The 25,107-nt window shown below is 40.9% G+C and overlaps 1 long non-coding RNA gene across 1 annotated transcript; it reads right to left on the bottom strand.

The window, feature by feature from the left end:
• Positions 1 to 3,683: 3,683 nt before the first annotated feature.
• LOC146386216 (uncharacterized) lies at positions 3,684 to 15,038 on the bottom strand. Its single transcript, XR_014800552.1, has 2 exons — positions 14,828 to 15,038; positions 3,684 to 4,037 (listed from the first exon to the last, which is right to left on the bottom strand). It is a non-coding gene; the product is annotated as an uncharacterized LOC146386216 (long non-coding RNA).
• Positions 15,039 to 25,107: the final 10,069 nt, after the last annotated feature.

Below are 25,107 nucleotides of genomic sequence, written 5' to 3' on the forward strand. Positions count from 1 at the left end.
CTACTTTTAAGATTAGGCTTAAAACTTTCCTTTTTGCTAAAGCATATAGTTAGGGCTGAACCAGGTGACCCTGAATCCTCCCTTAGTTATGCTGCAATAGGTGTAGGCTGCCGGGGGATTCCCATGATGCACTGAGTTTTTCCTTTTTTTTTTTTTTACCTTTCTCACTCACTATGTATTAATAGACCTCTCTGCATTGAATCATATCTGTTTTTAATCTCTGTCTCTCTTCCACAGCATGTCCTTATCCTGTCTTCCTTCTCTCACCCCAACCGGTCGAAGCAGATGGCCCCTCCCTGAGCCTGGTTCTGTCGGATGTTTCTTCCTGTTAAAAGGGAGTTTTTCTTTCCCACTGTCGCCAAAGTGCTTGCTCATAGGGGGTTATATGATTGTTGGGTTTTTCTCTGTATCTGTTATTATAGGATCCACTGTACAATATAAAGCACCTTGAGGCGACTTTTGTTGTGATTTGGTGCTATATAAATAAAATTGAATTGAATTGAATTATTATACCTAGAACAAGAGAGTCTGATAGGTGTCTATGTTAAGAATCCTTAACAGCGGTTCGTGTGTTGAAACAACACTGTTCTCCCAGAAATTTGTCAGTTTCTTTTTCATTTTGAGTATAATTTTAAAATCTTAGTTCAAAGTGCTTGAAAATGTATTTGCAGAAGAAGTTTATTCTATCTCCTATAGTTTACTAGCAGAAAACTGTTTTTCAGCCTCTTAATGAATCAAACCTTTCTTTATGAAGATGCATAAAGAGCCTTTATTTTACCTAGAATGAGCGATTCTGACAGGTGTCTACCCTAGGAATCCTTAACAGAGATTAATGTGTTAAAATGACAGTGTTCTCACTTTTAAAATCAAATCAAATCGATACTGAAATATTGATTCTTCTGATCCAGATATTTATGTTCTAAAATAGATTTTTATATTAAAATATTAATATTGCAGTAATTTGGGCTAAATTTTTGGTTGTAGTTAACAGGAACACAGTGGAATATAAATATTATTTGGATCGTCTAAATGATTGGTAGGAACTACTTCTTCCTCTGTCATTGTGATATGTGAAATATGCATGTATAAATGCATCAAGGCTTATGTGCGTTCAATCCCTCAGTTGACAATAATGGCTGATCATAAGCATAGGCATAAGCGGAGCTTTTTCAGCTCCATAAACAGCCAAGACTTGGTTTGTGACACGTGGCAAGACCACAAACCTTGTCATATACTATCAAAAGCAAATTATAACACCGAATATGATGAGATTATGATGAGGCGAACTGAAGAGAAGGAGAGGGACAGGTGCTGTAAAGGGCAAGTCTGATATTGCACTATCCAGGTACAGAGGGAGAAAATGTGGAGCTGTTGGCGACGTGTAGCACTGTTGATAAATTTTGTAAAATGATTTATGTCTAGGCTTAGGTTTTTGTGTCGATTTTTAGTAATGTTAATTCACTTCATCCTTAAAACTACTGAATTCCCATTTGTTCAAATGTACACTAATTAACATGGTTATGAAATAAGTAATGAAATAAATACATGCTATAATACAAAGATGTATGAGTTTAGATTGGAGTGTGTCCCAGAGATCACCTCACATCAATCCAATTGGCTTAGATTTAGTCAGGTAAGGTTTAAAGTGGATTATATAGGCTAGGTGTCGTTAAAAAATACAACGTACATGGGGTAAAACAAGGTTTAGGTAAGGATAGTATCTATAAAATGTTTCCCAGCTTTATTATTATTTTCAATCAGTCGCATGTGTTTTGAGTGATTGTTAATTAAATATTTTTAAATATAAGCATTGACTTTTCAGATTTTTTGTTTCTTGTGTGACAATTCTTCATAATTAAAAAATAAGAAAAAGTAGTATGATGTCTTTTATTCAAGGTATAATTTGAAATACACTTTTTTATTTTGATTTTCAAAGCACATTAAGTTACTTGGTATCAGATTAGAAGGAAATGAGACATCACTAACTCTTAGTTCAAACTACTTGAAAACCTATTTGCCCACAATGTTTCTTCTATCTCCTTTTCAATACAATTCAATTTGATTATATTTATGCAGCACCACATCACAACAACGGCTGCCTCAAGGTGCTTTATAATGTAAGGTAAAGACCCTACAATAACACAAAGAAACAGAGAAAATCTTAACGATCTAATGACCCTCTATGAGCAAATACTTTGGCGACCTCCTGCAGAACCCGGCTGAAGGAGGGGTGGCTATCTGATGTGGCTGCTTGGGGAGAGGAGAAAAACAGGACAAAAGACATGCTGTGGAAGAGAGACAGAAATTAATAATAACTAATAATGGCACACATAGTGAGGTGAAAAAGAGGACTGAAGAAAAAACACTTAATGCATCCCCAGCATGGGGAATCCCCCAGCAGATGTATTCCAGAGTAACTGAGGATTTAGGGTCAGCTGATCCAGCCCTAACAATATGCTTAATCAAAAAGGAAAGTTTTAAGCCTAATCTTAAAAGTATAGAGGGTGTTCTATATCCTAACTGGAAAGCTGGTTCAACAGAAGAGGGCCCTTAAAGCTGAAGGCTCTGCCTCCCATTCTACTTTCTCCCATTCACTTTCTACTTTTATATACTCAAGGAACTACTAGTAAGCCTGCAGTCTGAGAGGGAAGTGCTCTAATGGGGTGATATTGCACTATAAGGCTATTATGACAAGATAAGGCCTGATTATTCACCAGCTTGTATGGGAGGAGCAGGATTTTAAGTTCATTTCTGTATTTTTTCTGCTCTGTCTTTTTAGCCTGTCAGTAGTCTTGCTACAGAATTTGGATCAACTAAAGGCTTTTCAATACATTTTTAGGACATAATAACACATTCCAGAATTCCAGCCCAGAAGTAATAAATGCATGAACTGCTTTTTCAGCTTCATTTCAAATTTGAGAGATATTGCACAAATGGAAGAAAGCAGTCCTAGATATGTTGCATTGAAGCACATATCCTTTGTTTAAAAACCCATTTACTGAATTGTTTTCAAAGTAAGCACATCACTACACCACACTTCAGTAAGACCATTTCTCAGAGCTCATACCTTCTACTGTATGATATTTTATTTCTGAATGGATCTGTTGTTACAATAGGGACTGTAAACTTATTACCCAAGCAGAGAACCTCACAAACTTTAATTTTCTGATGTTGTGAGAGGATTTTATTATGTCAGGAAAAGTATTTCAATTCAATTCCATTTTATTCCATATAGTACCAAATCACAGCAAGTTGCCTCAAGGTGCTTGTGTAAGGTTCCAAAACTTTTTCTATGGAAATATGAAAAAGAGTTGTCCTCCCAAATTTGCCTAAAACCTATAGGATGTAGTCTGCAAATGTTCCTCTAATAGTCAGGTAACAACTTAATGTTACTTGAGTGCGTGTCTTGCAACGACAGCACAAGTAATTGAGCAACTGTATTATTTGCTTTATTATTATTTGCAATGTTGTGATTATAGACATGACTAGTAAATGTATTTTTGCTCCTGTTTCTGAGAAACTGAGAAATTTGTAAATCACCTATATATGAATGTGCTGATGTTCACATTTTCTTGGTTTGTAGGGCTCCGTACTTTGTGGAAATGAACTAATTGAAAAGTTTTAATCTGACATAAGAATGTGAAGCAAGAGTTGATGCCCATCAAAAAGTTTAGACAGCAGGGTATGAACACAATGTCAGCTGTATTTGGTCTACTAAGAGTTATTCTCTGGACAGGAATAATGTAGAATAATTTAGAAGCTACCACCATTAGCGTCTAATGAGCCAAAACAGATGCATATTTGAAGAAACAGGTGAAGTTGGTAGTCCAGGTCTGGGTCTAATAATGATTAGTCCGGAGGTTTCAGTCTGTGTGGTTTATCCTCTAGCTTCATTCTGTTTTGTGGTTCTCTGATATTAGTTCGTTGCTGGGGCAAAGATCCAACACACAAGTCTTCTTTTTCTTTCTCTTCCATATCCAGGAAGTACATCCTATCCTTTAAGGACTCAGGTGAAGTGGGGCATTCGGCTGCAGGTTCTGGAAAAAGAAAAGATACCTCATCAAAGTTTGTCATAGCTAGTATTCTTTTTTCACAAATACACAAATCAGCAAGATGAACAGAAATTACTGACAAAAAAGTAAGAAAAAGTACATGCACAATCAGTAATGAAAACATGAACCCCATTAACATCAAATAAAGAATAATGGAATGACTGTGTTGGAAAAATGTAAAAATGGAGCCGCTGGAGACACCCTAGGGCAGGGGTGTCAAACTCAATTGCACAGGGGGCCAAAACTCAAGGCACACTTTAGGTCGCGGGCCAAACAAGATAAACATTTATTGAACACACTAAAACAATGTTTTTTAAATATAAATATGAATAAAAACAGACAGGAATATTATTCCAGAATAAATAAACTTAGAAAAAATAAACTTTAACTTCAACTTTAAATATTTTGCTCTCTATAAAAACATATCCTGTAAAAATTATGCAAGTTAGAAATATGAACATGCTGCCAAAAAAACCCAGAAAAAATGAATGAAAATTGTGCTTTTAAGTAAACGCTAAAATAACAACAAATAAAAAAAAATAAATCAAAACAATGAGATTTTGTTGCTATTATGCCATATATTAAAAAAATAAAATAAACTTAAAATATTTTGCTCTTCATAAAAATGTCTCCTGTCAAAATGATACAAATTCAAACTATAAAATATGAACATGATGCAAAAAACAAACTGTAAATATAAATAAAATTTCTGCTTTTCAGCAAAAGTAAAAAAAACCCCCAACAAATCATAACATTCAATTTTCTTTGCTCTTGTGCCATTTTGTCAGAGCTAGATCAGAAGCTAGCATCTTTTAAGATGACAAGCTCGTTCAAGTTTGGTGTGAGGTCTTGTGTTGTAGAGATTCTCAGGATGGACTGCAGGTGTTCATCAGTGAGACGACTCCTGTGTGCTGTTTTGTTAACCTTCAACACTGAAAACAGCTTCTCACAGAGATATGTGCTACCAAACATACATAAGGTTCGAGCCGCATGTAGACGGAACTGGGGCATTGCTTCAGGAATGGAACAGTAAACTGTGCGGGCCCTTCAGTGTCGTACTTTGTCTTGAGTGTGTCCCATTACACTGCAGCTCCATCAGCTCCATCTGAATCTGCACAGGTGCAGTTTCCACGTCAACTGTAAATGGGTTGCGAAGCAGTTCGAAATTCTCTTTTTGTGCTTCTCTCACCCCAACCGGTTGCAGCAGATGGCCCCGCCCCTCCCTGAGCCTGGTTCTGCCGGAGGTTTCTTCCTGTTAAAAGGGAGTTTTTCCTTCCCACTGTCGCCAAAGTGCTTGCTCATAGGGGGTCATATGATTGTTGGGTTTTTCTCTGTGTCTATGAAGCGCCTTGAGGCGACTTTTGTTGTGATTTTGCGATCGTGGCCCAAGAGTTGGGTGTTCGTCTTGTAATCGGAAGGTTGCCGGTTCGAGCCCCGGCTCAGACAGTCTCGGTCGTTGTGTCCTTGGGCAAGACACTTCACCTACCGCCTACTGGTGATGGCCAGAGGGGCCGATGGCGCAATATGGCAGCCTCGCCTCTGTCAGTCTGCCCCAGGGCAGCTGTGGCTACAACTGTAGCTTGCCTTCACCAGTGTGTGAATGTGAGAGTGAATGAATAGTGGTATTGTAAAGCGCTTGGAGGGGTCCCGAAAAGCGCTATATAAATGCAATCCATTATTATTATTATTATTATATATAAATAAAATTGAATTGAATTGAATTGAATTGAACCAAAGTGCCGTGCGAACTCAGTGCGCAGTGCACTCAATTTATCAGCAATGTCCGCATTTGGGAACACTGTTGCACTGACTTGGTTCAACATTACTTGGCTACAGGGAAAGTGAGGCAAGTTGCACTGGTGCATTTGTGACTCCCATAAGAGCAGCTTCACTTGAAATGTCTACACTGCATCATACATGCCATGTCCATGAACTGACAGATTTCCTTGCTGAGCTAAAAAACTCTATTGAGAACTTTCCCCAACTCAGCCAACGGACCTCTGTATGATGAGAAATGTCGGCAAACTCTGAATCTATTTCCCCCATAAAAGACTGAAATTGCTCGGATAAAATTTACAGTTTGTGTTATGGTGCTCATTACATGCTCCATTTTTAGGACTTTACCACACAGCGTTTCCTGTTGTATGACGCAGTGATATGCTGTTAACTCACCAGTACAGTTCTCCTCCTGCATCTTTACTTGCATCCTGCCGACTAGTCCACTTTTTTGTAAGTCCAACAAGTTTGTCCCAGGGCAGTTTCATGTCGGTTACACTTTGACATATGTTTTCAAAAATGTATTTTCCTGTCATTGTCCAGTGCATTGATTTAATGTCCTCTGTAACGCGCAAATTTGAGTCCACTCCACGGATGAAGATGGTCAGCTGTGTAATGTTCATCATGTCTGTACTTTGTTTCACAGCAAGAGAGTATGCAATAAAGTCTTTGCTTCTTTCATACAACTGTGTTCTTAAATCAGTGGCCGTCTCACAAACCCAATTAACAATCGTATTTCTGCTCAGGCTCACATTTGCCAAAATCTGCGTTTTGTCTGGACACAATACGTCACACACCTTCATCATGCAGCTCTTCAGAAACTTTCCCTCGGTAAATGACGGGGTTGATTTGGCTATCTCATCTATCACAGTAAAACTTGCTTTCACAACAACTTCACTTTGTGATTTTGCTCTGGTGAAAAACGTCTGCTGAGATGTCAGATTATTCTTTAGTTCTTCTACTTTCTGTATTTTCTGCTCTGCATTTAGGTTTTCTGGCTTATCCCGATGTTTTGTCTCAGAGCACCATCTTAAATTAAATTCCACATTAGCACACAAATAAGACATGGCATTAGGTACTGGCCGATAGGTACTGGCAGGCCAAGCGGAACACGGCTTGGGTAGTGATGAAAACAAAAACGCGAATTTGGGAGGAGGAGCAGGCCAAGGAAAAAGACTTTCAGGCTGCCTCAAAGAGATTTTGGCAAACTGTTAGGTGACTTAGGAGTGGAAAAGTTCCAACTGAGGATATTGTCATGTAATGTAAGGAATACTGTGAGGACTTCTTCCCACAGACATGTCTTCCATAGAGGGATCCGATTATCTGGGGACTAGGGGTAAGGCTCGTTTATCACTGGGGATCAGGTCACTGAGGCAGTTAAACAACACCTTGGTCTAGAGCCCCTGGGTTTGCCTCTACAATGTTCATGGAGATGGTGAGTCCCATCTTCAGAAGGATGACTGTAGGGCATGCTCCAACCATCGGGGGACCACACTTCTATGCCAGGGTGCTTGAAAGGAGAGTGTCTGTTAGTTGAACCTCAGATACAAGAGGAATAATGTGATTTTCATCTAAGTCACTGAACTTCGGACCATGTCTTTACCTTCTCTAGAAAATTTGAAATATGTGGTAAGTTATTATCTTAGTTCTATAGATTCTATACGTTCCAAATTATTATGCAAATTGTGTTTAAGTGTCATAAAGATTAAATAAGTTGTTTTTCAATTAAACCCATGGATGGAATTGTGCTCTTTGAATGATTGAAATCAATATTAGACACCTATGATCATTAGTTTGCCAGGTGAGCCCAATTAAAGGAAAAACTACTAAAGAAGGATGTTCCACATTATTAAGCAGACCACCATTTTCAAGCAATATAGGAAGGAAAAATGATCTCTCTGTTGCTGAAAAGCGTGAAATAGTTGAATGCCTTGGACATGTAATGAAAACCTCAGATATTTCACGAAAACTTAAGCGTGACCACCATAATGTAAGAGATTTGTGGCTGAGTCACAGCACACATGGGTTCGTGCAGATAAAGGCACAACGAGGAAGGTTTCTGCCAGACAAATACATCAGGTTAAGAGAGCAGCTGCTAAAAGGCCATTACAAAGCAGCAAATAGATATTTTGAAGCTGCTGGTGCTGCTGGTGCCTCTGGAGCCCTGCGAACATCAAAGTGTAGGATCCTCCAGAGACTTGCAGTTGTGCATAAACCTTATATTTGGCCACTCTAACCAATGCTCACAAGCAGAAACGGCTGCAGTGGGCCCAGAACTACAAGAAGACTAATTTTCAAACAGTCCTGAGTGCCGTGCAACCCTGGATGGGCCAGATGGATGCAGTGGTGGATGGTTGGTGGACAGCTATCATGCCTCAACAGGGCTGCAACATCAGCAAGGAGGTGGTGGAGTCATGTTTAGAGCCGGAATCACGGGGAGAGAGCTTGGTGTGAAAAAGACCTCTGCAAAGTATGTGGAGTTTCTGACTGACCACTCTCTTCCATGGTAGAAAGAGAAGAACTGTGCCTTCTGCAACAAAACCGTCTTCATACAAGACAATGCACCATCTTATGCTACAAGGAACCTCTGCATCTTTGGCTGCTATCGGCATAAAATAAGAGAAACTTATGGTGTGGCCCCCATTCTTCCCTGACCTCAATCCTATTGAGAATACAAGGGTGGGAGGCAGTTCACATCCAAACAGCAGCTCTGGGGGGCTGCAAAGACATTCAAGTAGAAACTTTCCAAAAACTTACAAGTTACATGGATGCAAGAATTGTAAAACTGATATCAAACAAGGTGTCCTATGTTAATATGTAACTTGACCTGTTAAGATGTTTTTGATTGAAATAGCTTTTGATTTCAGTAAAATTGATCTACTAATGCTGCAAATTCAACAAATGACCATTTTCAATTCTTTACAACTATAAAATGTTTTGAAACTCTGTGTGCTAAAAAAAATCGACTGACTGTACTGCTGTCTTTATTGGCCTAGATTCTTAAAAAGAGAGATTTCTAATCTCACAAGTCTTATTTTTTCTTCCATGTCAGTTATTAATGGCCCGTTGGTATGTGTAATTTTCAGCAAGGCTGAAGAATCCATGCCGGCAAGGGTGAGACTGAGACTTTATTTTCATGGCCACACTATGCAGCCAATCACATCCAAAGACAGACTGGTATCATATCATTATGTGAAAGAAGGAAGGGGAGCAGACGCTTCAAGACTGCAAGTGTAGTGATACAGGCTGAGAACACAGAGAGAAATGGGAGCAAGGCCATTTTACAGTTCAGTATTGAAATACAGTATCCCAAAAAGCTGATTCATCTGGACGTAGCGTTTTCAGTGGGAGAAACGTTTCGTCACTCATCCAAGTGACTTCTTCGGTCTCAGCTGACTGCAGGTTTCCCCAACCTTATAAACAGTACATTTGCATAATGACTGAAACTAGAACCACTAGGGGTGGAGCCAAACCCGAATACGGTATTCGGAAAGGCACAAATAACGTGTTTTTTTTAGATTGAACAAATACTTTAAAAAAATATTCATATTCGGGAACAAGAAAAACTTCATATCAAAAAGCTGAGTTCCCTTATGAGACCGCTGTGCATGACTAGATGAGTGACGTGTAAAAGAGGTGACTGACATGGGCTGCTCCACACAGCAACAGAGAAGGCTCGGCTGAGCGAAAAAAAAAGGCTGAACTGCATCACTATTATTGTTGAATAGATTTTTTTTATACCTTAACTGAGTTCTGGAGGCGGTTTATAACTTTCGCGAAGATCGGAAGATTATTCTATTACGCTGCATTACTGACGACTGCAGTCGGGTCTCTCATGTTCATTTTGTTTACGTAGCTCTGTTACGTAAGCTCGGTAATTTACAAATAGGCTGTTGACAGAGTAACGTTAACGTTTGGTTTAAAATGTTAAAACAATGCTTGTGTAGTTGTGTTGAATTTTATGCACTTGTGGGAGTTATATGGTACGTTTAAGTTAATTTAAGTTAGTTTTGCAGACAGCAAGATGTGGGCTATAGAGTAATTAACTTTAGCATAGCTTCCCGTCACTCATTAACTTAGCTGAAACTCCCCACATGGATTTGGGTAATGAAATAGAAAAGAGTGTTGCTGTGTGGAAGCATTTTACAGTCAGTACTGCAGATTAAACCAAAGTGATATGTAATGTGTGCAAAAGTCAAATCAGCAGAGGCAGATATATCAAACATCTGGCAACATCTGCTATGCATAATCACATGCACTTAAAGCATCCTCTCCTGGTACTGTCTGCCAACTCCCCCCACAAGCATCAATCCCCCCACCAGCACCAATTCATCATCACAACCATGTCCTGCCCCTGCAAGTCAGTTTCGCTGTCTGTTCAGTGTCCTCCAACAAGGAGGTGGTGGGGTTCATAATCTTCACAATGGTATTTTATCAGTTGGTGGTTTAATCATGGATGAAGCAATTGCTGTTATTTTCTTTTTGATGATGTTCCTTGTTACATATTCATTGCTGGATTTATGGAAAAACATAAACTAATATTGCATATCCATAATTATTATAATGGATATAATTAAAGAATACTTACACTATAACGTTAATTCGAAGTTAAACGCAAAAAAACTTGATTATTATGCCTATTTAGAATTTTACTCGAATGCACATACAAATACTTTTCCACCCTCAACAAATACAAATACAGATACAAATACGCCTGCTTTGCACATCTCTAAGAACCACTGAATAAACAATTGGCTGGGAGGTTAGTTCCTTGATCATTAGTGTCTTTTAGACCCCATTCCTACAAAACTGCTCAAAGAAGTCCTGCCATTGATTAATTCTTCGATCTTAAATATGATCAACCTATCTCTAATGGTCGGCTATGTACCACAGGCCTTCAAGCTGGCTGTGGTTAAACCTTTACTCAAAAAGCCATCTCTAGACCCAGCAGTCTTAGCTAATTATAGGCCAATCTCCAACCTTCCTTTCATATCAAAAATCCTTGAAAGAGTAGTTGTCAAACAGCTAACAGATCATCTGCAGAGGAATGTTTATTTGAAGAGTTTCAGTCAGGTTTCAGAGCTCATCACAGCACAGAAACAGCTTTAGTGAACGTTACAAATGATCTTCTTATGGCCTCTGACAGTGGACTCATCTCTGTGCTTGTCCTGCTAGACCTCAGTGCAGCGTTCGATACTATCGACCATAATATCCTATTAGAGCGATTAGAACATGCTGTAGGTATTACAGGTACTGCACTGCAGTGGTTTGTATCATATCTATCTAATAGACTCCAATTTGTGCATGTAAATGGAGAGTCCTCTTCACACACTGAGGTTAATTATGGAGTTCCACAGGGTTCAGTGCTAGGACCAATTCTGTTTACATTATACATGCTTCCCTTAGGCAGCATCATTAGAAGACATAGCATACATTTTCACTGCTATGCAGATGACACCCAGCTCTATCTGTCCATGAAGCCAGATAACACACACCAATTAGTTAAACTGCAGGAATGTCTTAAAGACATAAAGACCTGGATGGCCGCTAACTTTCTGCTTCTTAATTCAGATAAAACTGAGGTTATTGTACTCGGCCCTGAAAATCTTAGAAATATGGTATCTAACCAGATTCATACTCTGGATGGCATTACCTTGGCCTCCAGTAACGCTGTGAGGAACCTTGGAGTCATTTTTGACCAGGACATGTCCTTCAACGCACATATTAAACAAATATGTAAGACTGCTTTCTTCCATTTGCGCAACATCTCTAAAATTAGAAATATCCTGTCTCAGAGTGACGCTGAAAAACTAGTTCATGCATTTATTACTTCCAGGCTGGACTACTGTAATTCATTATTATTAGGATGTCCAAAAAACTCACTGAAAAGCCTTCAGCTAATCCAAAATGCTGCAGCAAGAGTACTGACAGGGACTAGAAGGAGAGAGCATATTTCTCCTGTTTTGGCTTCCCTTCATTGGCTTCCTGTTAAATCCAGAATTGAATTCAAAATCCTGCTCCTCACATACAAGGTCTTAAATAATCAGGCCCCATCTTATCTTAATGACCTTGTAGTACCATATCACCCTATTAGAGCACTTCGCTCTCGCTCTGCAGGCCTACTTGTTGTTCCTAGAGTATTTAAAAGTAGAATGGGAGGCAGAGCCTTCAGTTTTCAGGCCCCTCTTCTGTGGAACCAGCTTCCAGTTTGGATTCGGGAGACAGAAACTATCTCTACTTTTAAGATTAGGCTTAAAACTTTCCTTTTTGCTAAAGCATATAGTTAGGGCTGGACCAGGTGACCCTGAATCCTCCCTTAGTTATGCTGCAATAGACGTAGGCTGCCGGGGGATTCCCAAGATGCATTGAGTTTTTCCTTTCCAGTCACCTTTCTCACTCACTATGTATTAATAGACCTCTCTGCATTGAATCATATCTGTTATTAACCTCTGTCTCTCTTCCACAGCATGTCTTTTATCCTGTCTTCCTTCTCTCACCCCAACCGGTCGCAGCAGATGGCCGCCCCTCCCTGAGCCTGGTTCTGCCGGAGGTTTCTTCCTGTTAAAAGGGAGTTTTTCCTTCCCACTGTCGCCAAAGTGCTTGCTCATAGGGGGTCATATGATTGTTGGGTTTTTCTCTGTATCTATGAAGCGCCTTGAGGCGACTTTTGTTGTGATTTGGCGCTATATAAATAAAATTGAATTGAATTGAATTGAATAGTATGCAGATTGTCATGACCGTTGATGAACAACCACTGATCAACACTCACTCATCAAATGCCACTGATCAGTGGCCATGAGTACCATTCACAGAGAGTTGGGGAATAGCTGAAATCACAGCATTGTAAGATGGTGAAAGATGTACCCTTAGGTCCCCTCCTCGATTCAGAGATGGTCTTTCCCTTTTCACGTAAATGGCCTCCTTGACTCCGCGCTCAAACCAGCGTTCCTTCCTGTCCAGGATGTGTACATCCCCATCGCTGAAAGAGTGTCCACTGGCCTGCAGGTGTAAATAGACTGCAGAGCCCTGGCCTGACGAGGTATCTCTGTGTTGTGACATCTGCTTCGCCGGAGGTTGTTTGGTTTCCCTGATGTACAAGCCAGTTCTCAATAAAAGGCACTATAGTTTGCAAAAGGTACTTGAAGGAATCTTAGACCAAAACAAAATGTTCAGGTCTAATGAAACAAGAATTGAACTATTTAGCCTGAAACCAAGCATCAGATCTCTAGGAAAGTCAAAGTCAAAAAAACTTTATTTATCCCCAAGGGGCAATTAAGAGAGGAGAAACCCACTCATCACCTGGCCAATACCATCCCTACAATGAAGCATGATGGTGGCAGCATCATTTTGGGGATTTTTTTTTTTTTTTTTTTGGTTGCAGGAGCTGGGAGACCACTCAAGGTTGAGTGAAAGATTAATACAGTGTAGTGGGGTTTGGTTTGAGGCTCAGCTGCAGGGGAGGGGTACAGCAGCGTGTTCAGAGGACAGCTTCATTGCAGGTTGTGCAACAGTGTTGGTGGTGGGGGCAGCTGGGACATTTTCCCCAGGAATACACGCTGACAGAGGTCAGGCAGGTGTTCTGTGTTGCTGAGGGGTCAACACCCTCCCTCAGTCCAGGAGGGACGTACAACGTTTTGGTAAGATGCTAGGTGGTATGGACTATGGTGGATATAGTGGATATAGCCGCCAGGCTATGATGGATTTGGGTTGCATGCAGACCCTGGTTCACCAAACCCTGGTTTGGCCCAGGACATTGTTGGAGGCGGAGTGGTTGAAGGTTAGGTTTATGTATGGAGAGATTCATGAAACAAATATTAGGGCAAAAGCTAGTTGTGAAGTCTGCACATAGCCCGTGCCTGACGCTTCCTATAATTCGGGGAAGAGATTCGCCGGAGTTCAATAACTTGTTGTGGGAGGGCATGGGGATGCTTTAGCAACCTTTAGTGGAGTGTTTGTGCTGCTCACAGCATCAATATGGTGTTGTGCGACGCTGACTCTGAGGAGGAGCAGACAGCGGGGCCTTTTTGCTCCACAGAAGATTTTCCACTGGAGCAGTCTTGACAATACCCTAGGCTCAGCCTTCCACCAAGTGATAAAAATTGATGGTCACTTGGTGTGCCCTGAAGCAGCACACACCTACTAGCACTTTAATATTGATTAAAGATAGGCTGTATCAAGTGAGTTGTGACACTCGCACAGAAGAACATACAATGTTGTTGGTGCCTAAAAGTCGCCAGGAACTTAACCTCTATTTTTTTTTTCTATTTTTTCAGTACAACCCCATGGCAAGGCACATTGGATATGTTAAACACACATAGATATCACTTATTATTTGCTCTGGTAGACTTCTGATATCTGCCTTTTTTTAATGAGGGACCACAATATTCATAGCTCTATGCAATGAGGATGTAACACTACTTCTAAAATAATCTGAAGAAGCAAGATTTATGTAATTGCTCTGCATTGTGTTGACACTTGGCACTGAAAAAGACAATAGTGCCAGAATGACTTCTTTAAACTTGCTTACTTTACATAGATGCACTCTAATGACCTTTATTTCCCACTGCTGTGTAGTCAATTACTGTAAATTTACATTTTATTATTAAATAATCAGCCAACAGAGGATTTACAGGGAATATTGTTATAGTAAACCACTAACCAACCAATAATAGAAAACCTGCTGTACCTCCTGAGCCACAGCCATGCAAAAACCCCCCCCAAAAAACATGTAACACATGCACATGTAACTACTGGTCCGATCAGCGAGAGAACCAGAAAAATAATAGATTCCAACACTGTTTTAGCAATAGCCAGTCTATTGACATTTATTTCGACTGATAAATGAAAATTGAATGAATGACAAAGATAAGAATGTTGTCACCTGATTGGATCTGTAAAAATATAATCTTATTTTGCTGTGATATTTTTTCAATTTTCAATTTTCTAAAATGTCACCAGTTGGTTCCAGCATTTCTCCATGCAACATAAACTATATTTACCGCTTACGTGGCCTTTGCTACTTTTGTGCGCTTCATCCTTTTCCGCCTCATGAGGGTCACCTGAGGCCTCTTCAAGCCTGCGATCAGTAGCAGCAACCTGGGCCGCGACTTGGTGAGCCAGCTTCTCAGTAGCGTCCCCTTGGGAAACCTGTAGAAATAGCAATACATTACAGCATGTAGAGCCACACAGCACTTTTTCATGCTTTCTAATTTTTTCTTCTTTTTAATACATAAAAGATTCACAAAAAAAAGATAGTATAACATTTTTCCAAATCTCTTTAGCAGCATTTATTTAGTATACCTTAATTCATAGATGGATAGATAGTAAAGCATGTAAAATTTATTCATATTGCACTTTTTGGGCCTGATCCTTGGGGTGGACCAATTATTTGGCACGGTGTGCTTTGGGGTTTAAAAGCCACAGAGATCTACAGTCCTTCCAATTAATTGCTCCTTCCATAATTCTTCCTCTACACCACTGCAATCGGGAAATATAAAATATTTAGGTATTAATGTTTCTCCCAAGCTTGCAGATCTAACTAAACTAAACCATATCCCACTTTTAAAGAAAGTAGAAGGTGATCTGGCTAGGTGGAAATGTCTACCCATATCACTCATGGGAAGGGTTGCCGCTATGAAAATGATGGTCTTACCAAAAATAAATTATTTATTCTCAATGATCCCAACTAAACCGCCACAAGATTGGTTCAGATCTCTAGATTCATTCATGTCCAAGTTCCCTTGGAAAAATAAACCCCCACGTATAAGCTTAAAAACACTACAAAAGACCAAGGATAAAGGAGGATTAGAACTACCTAACTTTCAGCACTACTTCTTAGCCAACAGGCTTCAGTTTATCTCAGGATGGCTAGAACATACCCTCTTAGATGAACCTTGGCTAGATGTAGAACAAGCACTTTGCAATAATCTAGAGCTTATCAGCTCAAACATCCAACGACATGAATGCTTCAAAAGCGTCAACATCAGCTCTTCTCTGACAGCATGGTGGGAGTATCTAAAATTGACGGAGTCTTCATTAATCCCATGCAAACGTACACCTATCTGGAACAATCCTGACATATTACTAAACAATAATATGATAAACTTTCCAGATTGGAGTGGTAAAGGAATCAAATACTTAGAACATATATTAGAAGGAACAGAATTTATTCCATTTGACAGACTAGTTCTGACCCTTCTCACCCTGGACACAGTCTGTTTGACCTGCTCCCCTCAGGCAGGAGGCTCCGGTCCATTCGCACCAGAACCTCTCGCCATAAGAACAGTTTCTTCCCCTCTGCTGTTGGACACATGAACAATAACCGTATGACTGTTCCCACCACTAACACATGACCCTACGCTGTGTTCACTGCATCATTCCATGTTTGGCACTGATCACCACCTGCACTCATGTATATATCATGTATATATCATGTATATATCTATCTACTTAGCACTTTTAATTCTTATTCTTATTTTTATTTTCATGTCTATTTAAGCGTAATTTATGACAGTATGTTTGCACTGAAGCACCGCAGCAATTTCCTAATGTTGTAAACCTGCTCAACATTTGGCAATAAAACCCTTTCTGATTCTGATTCTGATTCTGAGTTACACAATATGGGATCAACAAGAAAAGATTTTTAGAATATCAACAAATTAAATCCATAGTAAAAAAGAAATTTAAACCGGGTCAAGTTGAACTACAAACACCACCAAGTGTGGTTCAATTTCTTACTCTTAAAACCCCCAAATTACTTTCCAAAATTTACAGAATGCTTTCTAAAACAGATGAATCAATATCACTTCCTATTGCAAAATGGGAAGCGGATTTATCAGTTAACTTAGACCAAAACTTCTGGTCTCAGATTTGCTTAAAAACCTTTCATCTAATTAGAAATCCCAGTCTTCAATTAATTCAATACAAAATACTACATAGAGTGCACTATACAGGTCATTGGATGTTCAAGATGGGCTATACGTCTACCAACAACTGCTCACACTGCCAAACCAACTCACCGGACAATTATATCCATGTTCTTTGGTTCTGTCCACCAGTTCTGAAGTTTTGGTGCGAGATATGTGAGGACTTATCAAAGTGTCTGAAATGTAACGTTCCAACTTCCCCTTTAGTGTGTTTGTTGGGCAGCTTAGATAATGTCACTACAGATAAGAATATAGCCCATATGGTTTTCACTGCCCTATGCATAGCCAAGAAAACAGTCCTCATGAACTGGAAAAATAAAAATAACCTTAATTCTAACCAATATAGAAATGATCTATTAGATTACATTAGTCTTGATGAGCCTCTGCCACCACATCAGATCAATTGCTCTGGGCTCCTTTGATCAGCTCCATCACCTAGCGGGGGTGGGGGATCATAGTTTGGTCCCACCTATGCTGTTGTGATTGGTGTGGGGGTAGGGACAGGCTTAGGGCGTCGGGGGGTTCCCCAGGAGCATCTTCCTTGGAGGGCTCAACCCGGGGTAGCGGTCATGGCCTATTAAGGGCTCTGTTGGCTCTTAGGTGACGGTTTCCTCGTGGCTGCGTGCAGCGGGGCTACAGGAGAGGTGGAGGAAGATCTCAGCCTGGGCGTCTATTGTCTCTTGTAGTCTGGAAGATGAGTGGAGGACGGGGTGGGTGCAGTTTTCTCTGTGGAATGTGGGGCCTCCCTGCTGCTGCGGAGTCGGGGCGGTCTGCTTCTCTCCACCCCAGGGAAAAGGGTAACACTACCTGGGTCTGGGTGCAGTTTCCCCCTCCAGGGGCAAGGGTACCTAGACCCGGGACTTAGAGTATGCTTGGGGAGTGTGATTGTGTGTACAGTGTCTCTCTATGTCTGTCTCCACGTTGGGTGAATGTTGAGTAATTGCATATGAGAGCATGAGGGTGGGAATGGATGTTTGTATCTGTGTGTGCCTGTTTGTCTATGTCCATATGTCAGGTCGGGTATCAGACGCCACCTCTCTGGGGACATCCCAGGTCCTCCAAGGTATGGAGGCCTATCTCCCCCACCACTCCCCCTACCAGTGGCAGACGCCCTCAGACATCGGTGCGTTGGTGGGTCTTTGTGTCCGGGGATGGGCGTCCAGGTACACACCGGCTCACTCCTTGGTGGCTGCTTATCGGGGCCTAGAGCCTGGGGCTCGCTCGGGCCACTTCGGGGGTGGGGTGCCCTCGGCCTCTCGGCCTGGGGCTCGGTCACTCTGGCACAGCTTGCTGCCGGCGGAGCTCACGGGCACGTCACTGCAACCCCCCCTGGCTTCTGCTCCGCGGCTGCTGAGTGACCCCTCATCTGGGACTCGCCTCAGCTCTTTCTGGGATAGTGGCGCGGTTGTCCTTCTCTCCTGGATCAGCTGGAGCTTTCTTTGGTGCCTTCCCAGCTTTGACAAAAGTCCAGCTGGGATAACCACATTTACTCAGGGCCTTCTTGATGTGATGTTCTTCTGCTTCCCTGTCCGCTGTGTCTGTGGGGATGGTGTTCGCTCTGTGTTGTAGCGTCCTGATGACACCCAGTTTATGCTCCAGTGGATGATGAGAGTCAAACCTTAAATACTGATCCGTATGTGTAGGTTTATGGTACACATCAGCTTTTAGATGTCCCCCATTACTGATGGAAATCTCACAGTCTAAGAAGGCTAACCTGCCATTTTTCATATCCTCCCTGGTGAATTTGATGTGTCAATCCATGGAGTTAATGTGATCCGTGAAATGTGGTACATCCTGAGATTTGATTTTACCCTGGTGTCACCCTGAATCAATGGCTTGGTGGTGTTCCAGGGTAGGATAGCAAAGCCCTCTTTTCCACTTCTTCCATGTACAAATTGCCCACGATGGGTGAAACTGGGGAACCCATGGCACACCCATGTTTCTGCCTGTAGTACTGACCCTTGTATGTGAAGTAGGTGGAATTAAGACACAGTTCATAAGGAAACACATTTGGTCAGTGCTGAGAGTGGTCCTGTTGCTGAGGTTGGGATCATCCTGTAATTTTTTATGGACTACCTTCAGTGACTGGAACACAAGTGAAGAGAGATGTAACATTGTCCGAGACCATAGTTTTCTGCCACCATAATGACACCTCTCACCTTCTCAACAAAATCCAACGTGTTCTGTTGCTATGTCCAGATGATCAGTTTTGGGGAGTTCAAAACCAGTTTTTTTAAGTAATGCTCAAGCGACATTGAACTGTCAAATATGACATCCAGTTTCCTGAGATTCAAAAGAACCCAAGAGCCCAAGAAGCTTGGTATCACCATATGACTGAATGTCATCAGCATCACTCAGCTATCCTGTTTTCCCTGCTGCTTGGGACAATCTGCTGGCGAAAGCTCTCTGAGGCTACACTACTTTCAGCTGCACCGTCTAGTGGACCCTGGCTAGCTACAGGTTTTTCAAGGGTGTGGAGTCGGGTCTCCAATTCTTGTGTCTGTGAAGGTCCTCAGTCATCCAGGTCATAGTAGCCATAGGAGCTTGGAAAGAAAAGCATCTGGACTTCTTTAAATCCTCCATACACGGTAAGGGGCTTTCTTATGATGTCAGTGGCATCTTCTTTGCCCATCTTATTATGCCAGCAGGGGATCTGATGCCTGTCAGGGCATAGGTATTGTCCAGATCTTGTTCTTCCCAGGACTCAGGACTTGGCTTCCTCTCTACACATATATGGTTGGTGCAGCCTCTTCGTGATTTCCCTTTGCCTACAATGATGCCGTTTGGTAGAATGATCCATTAGACTACACAGTCTACAGCAATGACATTTCAGTGTTGTCTCATTTTAATGTGACATTTGTTGTATTCTGTATCCATCTCTAATCATCGGCTGTTTACCACAGACCTTCAGAGAGCCCTGATGAAGGCTCTTAAGTTCCTGTTGATCTTGTACAGTTTTATGCATTCCAGGATCCACGTGTGAGACCCACAGACTCAGCTTCACTGCTTTTCCTTGGAAATGTGGTGCCATTTACTGAGTGGGTCTTTGTTGTTTGACCTAGCTGGACTAAAATAAGAAAAATCTACCTGTTAGCTGTAATGTTAGGGTTTGTAGAAGACTATAAATGAGGACTGTGCAGATGAGAGTCTGTGTAGGTCACCAGACTGACAAGTTGGACTCTGACAGTATGATTTCCCCCCCTCTGGCCGGGTATACTGAGCTGCACAATCAGCTGGCAAACCACATGTTCGCAAGACACACTCAGAGCTGTTTTATGCAGTAACATAGTCTTGTTTAGGAAGCAGAACCAAACAGTACACAACACAACAGTTTACTACATGCACATCAAACAACAAACATCACTATATTTCCTAACATCCATCAGCATGTTTGCAGGAAAAAAAATCTCAATGTTACACTCTTCCTCCCTTACATTTGGGCTTTGCTTTTCCTCATTTCTAATATCCAGTAACCGTGTCAGTGAGGTGATGTGAGAGAAAAAAAAGGTCTCTCATATATATATATATATATATGTCTCTTACAGTTCTTATCTTTCACTTTGTTTTTAGTTCAACACTTTGGACAAATAACCAACTGACCAATCCCATTCTCACCTAATGGCATATTAGATATAAACTGGCGCAATTCAGAGTCAGAAATAGAAAATAGGGCAGCACCTTAAAAAATAAACACTCCTCACCGAAGTACCATCATAGCAAAGGTTTTAGCATGCTTAAGACTCCAGCTTCACATTCTTGACAATCAAGCAGCAGTTTGTCAATATAAGAGCTGTGCAGTACCATGAAGCACCTGCAACCTTTGTGTCTTTATATGAGTTGAGACCTGCTGGGCACAATGGAAAACAGGAAAAAAAAACCCTCCCAATTGTTTTAACTTTGTGCTGCCCAAGCACACTGAAATCAGCCAAAGAGAAATCTAGCAACGTTCAGACCGAGAAGAGTCTTGCTGACACCATTGTTGTCGCCTGCTGGGCTCAATGTTAAATGTACCGAGGGTAACTGTTTGTGTTGTCCCCCCCAATCTTTAGTCTTCATCCATTTCATTGTCTTCATCTGATTATTTCTTGTTTAGCTTCTTTCTCTCTTCAAGTGCTCCTATAGGCTTCAGAAAGTGAGGGAAGTTGCATCTTTACTTTAAAATGAGTTATGTAAAGCCATCTAACTAAACATCTTCAGTACAAAACCTCTTGACTCATCTCAATCATTTCTCCTGTTATTTGTTTAATCTTAAATTGTAAATTATTTTAATCCCTACCCAAGCCTACTACATCTTCCTCCTTCACAACAGCTGTTTTTTACTGCCTGTTTGCCAGCATACGTAAGAAATCAGAGGAACCAGTTAATATTCTCCTTGTTTGTCCAGGATGTAGCAGATAGCAATAGCAGCTCATTATTATCTGACAATAATCTGGCTGGGCAAATCATGAGCAGCAATGTCACAAAAGCTCCCTTCTGTCTGTTACAGCATGAAAAGAACCATTCATCTTAAAGAGAGAACTATTACTAAGTTGTTTAAAATTTATAAGCAGATCTACAAGTTTACAGGACTGTCAAACCAGAACACATGCGTCAAATTCATCAGGAGTTCTCACTCTGAATCTCTTAAATAGTTTAAAAGTTAGCAGTTTTAAACTGCAGGAATCCCAGTCATTGTTATTCATATCCAAGCAGTTTCTTACCTAATCATTCAACCTAGCAGTATTCCCTACTTCTGCATTACAAACACAACAGAAATAAGTCCTTACCAGTTGACCCCACACATTTGTTAGGTTATGCCCCCGGCAGCCCTGCAGAGGTAGATATATGATCCCCACTGCAGTTTTTTCCTCACACACCAGAAGGTTCAGCCAGGATGCAAAAACAAGTCTGATAACAAACAGAAGGCCTTGACCTGTTCAGGTGGTGTGTATGTGTGTTGGGGTGGGGGACAGGGGGTAGTGGCATACACACACACACACACACACACACACACACACACACACACACACACACACACACACACACACACACACACCTCTGTAGGGGCAAAGGCGTACTTTAAAAAGGAGGGCCCACTCAGCAGTTCTGACTGCAAATGGCAATGGGTGATCCCGAGCTCAGCTAGCCTGTTGACAAGTTAAGCCAAATATGCAGGTGAAATGCTGCCTTTCCTATTTTTAACCTGAAAATAAGTTTGAAGTAGCGATGGACTGAACTGAACTCTGCATTCATTTAACTGATGTCAATGCATTTGGAGAGTTTAAAAATGAAAACTGTTCAGCTTTTTCCGTGCTCTTTGTGGAATGTGACGGTTATCAGGGCCAGATACAGTAAAACTCCAGAAGAAATATCCACGCCGCTGGTAAGCTAAAGATGAAAGTAGTGAAATGTGAAACCAATTAAATTGCTTGTTTCAAATATTCGAAACATTTGACATCTAAGTATTTTTGCATTTAATTCCTAATTGCTTAAACAGATTGTTAAAGTTTAATGGCAAGATGACTACAATGACTATGTTATAACATAAGTTTCACCAATTACTATGCGTTTAGGTAGCAGCCTGATTACTAAAGTTGTGAAGCAGTAGCAATCCTGAGTTTAATGAGTTCAAAAACACTCAAATTTAAGCTCACTAGAATGTTGTGCTGAAGACACTAAAGTATCTTTTTCAAACTATTGCCAATGTGTACATTCTTATTTCCATATGAGTTATTGTGTTCGTGTTCATGTTCATCTAGCTAAAACACTTTTTCAAGTTAAAGTCAAGGAAAATGTCACCACTGTTAAGATTTCATCAGGGATTTATTATTTACTGCCAAATATTCTTACCAAAGCAACACATTTTAGACCTGCACTATTCAGTGTCTGTCTTAAAATTAAACAATAAACTTTAAATATATTTTTTGGTACTGTGAAACTACTCATTTTATTTATACATCTTTTTATCCATCCATCCATCCATCCATCAGACCATCCATTTTCGTCTGCTTATCCGGGACCATATCATGGGGGCAGCAGCCTCAGCAGATAGGCTCAGACCTCCCTCTCCCCAGGCACCTGAGAAACATCACAGCAATCCCAGACCAGGCGAGATATATAAACTCACCAGCATGTCTTGAGTTGGAACACCACACAGGAGGAGCCCAGGTGGCATCCTTGTCATCCTTTATACATATAATAAGCTTATTTTCCAAGTGTGTAATTGATTTTTAAAATGTCCCTGGTCTAAGATGAAGTAACCTGCAGGAAGTGGAAGCTGTTTATTTGTAGCCCTCTAGACCATGCTATGGCATGAGTATAATACAGAAAGGATGGAAAAACGGGAAGTTGGTTGTAGATGTATTTTTTTCTTCTCAGTCTGAGAGGATGACCCTCTTGTTTGTTCTCTGCTGCAGTGAGGAGGAGGACTGGCACAGCAATACAGATCATCAGTTGAGGAGGAGAAAGAGGAAAGTGGGAACAGGGAACAAGAGAGGGAGAGGGCTTTGCAGAAAGCTTTTTTTCAAGGGTGAGGTTATGGGGATCCCTGCTGGAATAGAAAAGATTCAGAAAAAAAAGATCCAGAAAAAGGAAAAGTAAGCAGAGCTTGGCCCAGAAACAAAGAGACAAGCTGGATGCGGATCTAAAGCAGGCTGTGTTTTTATGTTGCAACTGATTTCATTAGTGAAATTTCTGTTGTATTCAAGGATTATACATAATAATTATATATTCCACCCTGAGGAGTAGTCCCCTTTTGGTACACTGTAAATAATTAGAATACAGTTACTTTGTTGAAGCAAATGGATTACACGGCGGTCTTTCCCTGCTTCATATGTTAGGCTATCTCCTCTCTAATTTTGGTAATTCCACGCATTGCCGGAAACCCAAACAAAACACACAATAAGGCTACGTTCACGCTCCAGGTCTTAATGCTCAATTCCGATTTTTTGATCAAATCCGATTTTTTTTTTTTCTGCTTGTTCACACTACAAATAAAATGTGATGGCAAACGCGTTCTAGTGTGAACCCTCAAAGCGGCCCGCATGCGCACACAACACGCTCTGTTTAGACCTAGACCAAACAGTATTGTTAGCCGTTAATATAAAGACTTGTTTCTGACTTTATAACTTAAAGCAAAATTTGGAAACGTAAAGTTATTTTCTTATTTACATGTGGCCTAATAATTATCCTTATTGCCGTGTTAGAGAGGAGCGGTGCTTCAAAGGATAGCTGCAGATTTCTGTCAGAATCTGCAGATTATACAGTACAAATAAAATGTTCACGTTTCTCCAATACTGTCTTCCCAACAGTTTCTCTAACATCTACGCGGGATGGCCAGGAAGCGCTTGCGATGTCTTATCGGGCGCTTCTCCGGCGCTGATAATTGGCGTCTGTCCTGTGTCAGTGACATAAAAGACAGATTTAATGCGACATGACCATTCAAACAGCAGTCTAAAACTTCTAAAACATCAGATATGTATCGGATTCAGTACCACATATGAAAGTGACCCAGATCGGATTTGAAAATATTGGATTTGTGCCGTTCACACTGTCATACCATGATCGGATATGGGTCGCATAGGGTCAAAAAAGTCGGATTTGATGCGCTTTCGCCTGCAGTGTGAACGTAGCCTAAGAGGCTCTAATGTAAGTATCCTGTTAATGCTGGTGGTGTCAGTTACACAGTGGACCCGGAGCAAGGACAACAGAGCCAGCAGTGCACAGGCAGGAATGCATTTGTTACTTGGAAATTCCGGCACCACTTCACATTTAAAGAAGAAAGGGATGGGCAAAATCTGACTGTGGAATGCATACTCTGTTTGCCAGCAACCAAGCTGCTCTCGGCATCAAAAGACTCCACCTCCAACCTAAAGAAACATCTGGGAGTAAGATGTTTTTTTAAAAACTAACGTTATCCTATTGCAACTACCTTGTTTTATCTGTGGTAGCTACCTGGATTATGTGCCACTTCAGTATCATCGATGTACTATATCTGTGTGTTCCTAAGATCGCATAGTGTCCCTGAGGCGTATGTCAAATGGATACAGCTGCTCTATGACAACGTCACCAGTTCAGTCCAATGCGCCGCTGGACTATCACCTCCCTTCCCAATTAGTGTTCGGGTCCACCAAGGATCAACTCTGCCACCCCTCCTCTTCATTCTATGTATGGATACTAGGGGTGTGTATTGGCAAGAATCTGGCGATACAATATGTATCATAATACAAGGTAGACGATACGATACATTGCGATACTAAAAGCCAGACAATATTTGTGTTTAGTAGGACTGAATTTAATTAGGAAAACTCACAATAAACAGTCCAAACTGTTAAATGTTAGATGCTACTCATCTAAATAAAAGTGCTTATGAGACT

Source organism: Perissodus microlepis, chromosome 6, assembly GCF_051167445.1.
Source record: "Perissodus microlepis isolate ML-2025 ecotype Zambia chromosome 6, ASM5116744v1, whole genome shotgun sequence".
Lineage (NCBI taxonomy): Eukaryota > Metazoa > Chordata > Actinopteri > Cichliformes > Cichlidae > Perissodus > Perissodus microlepis.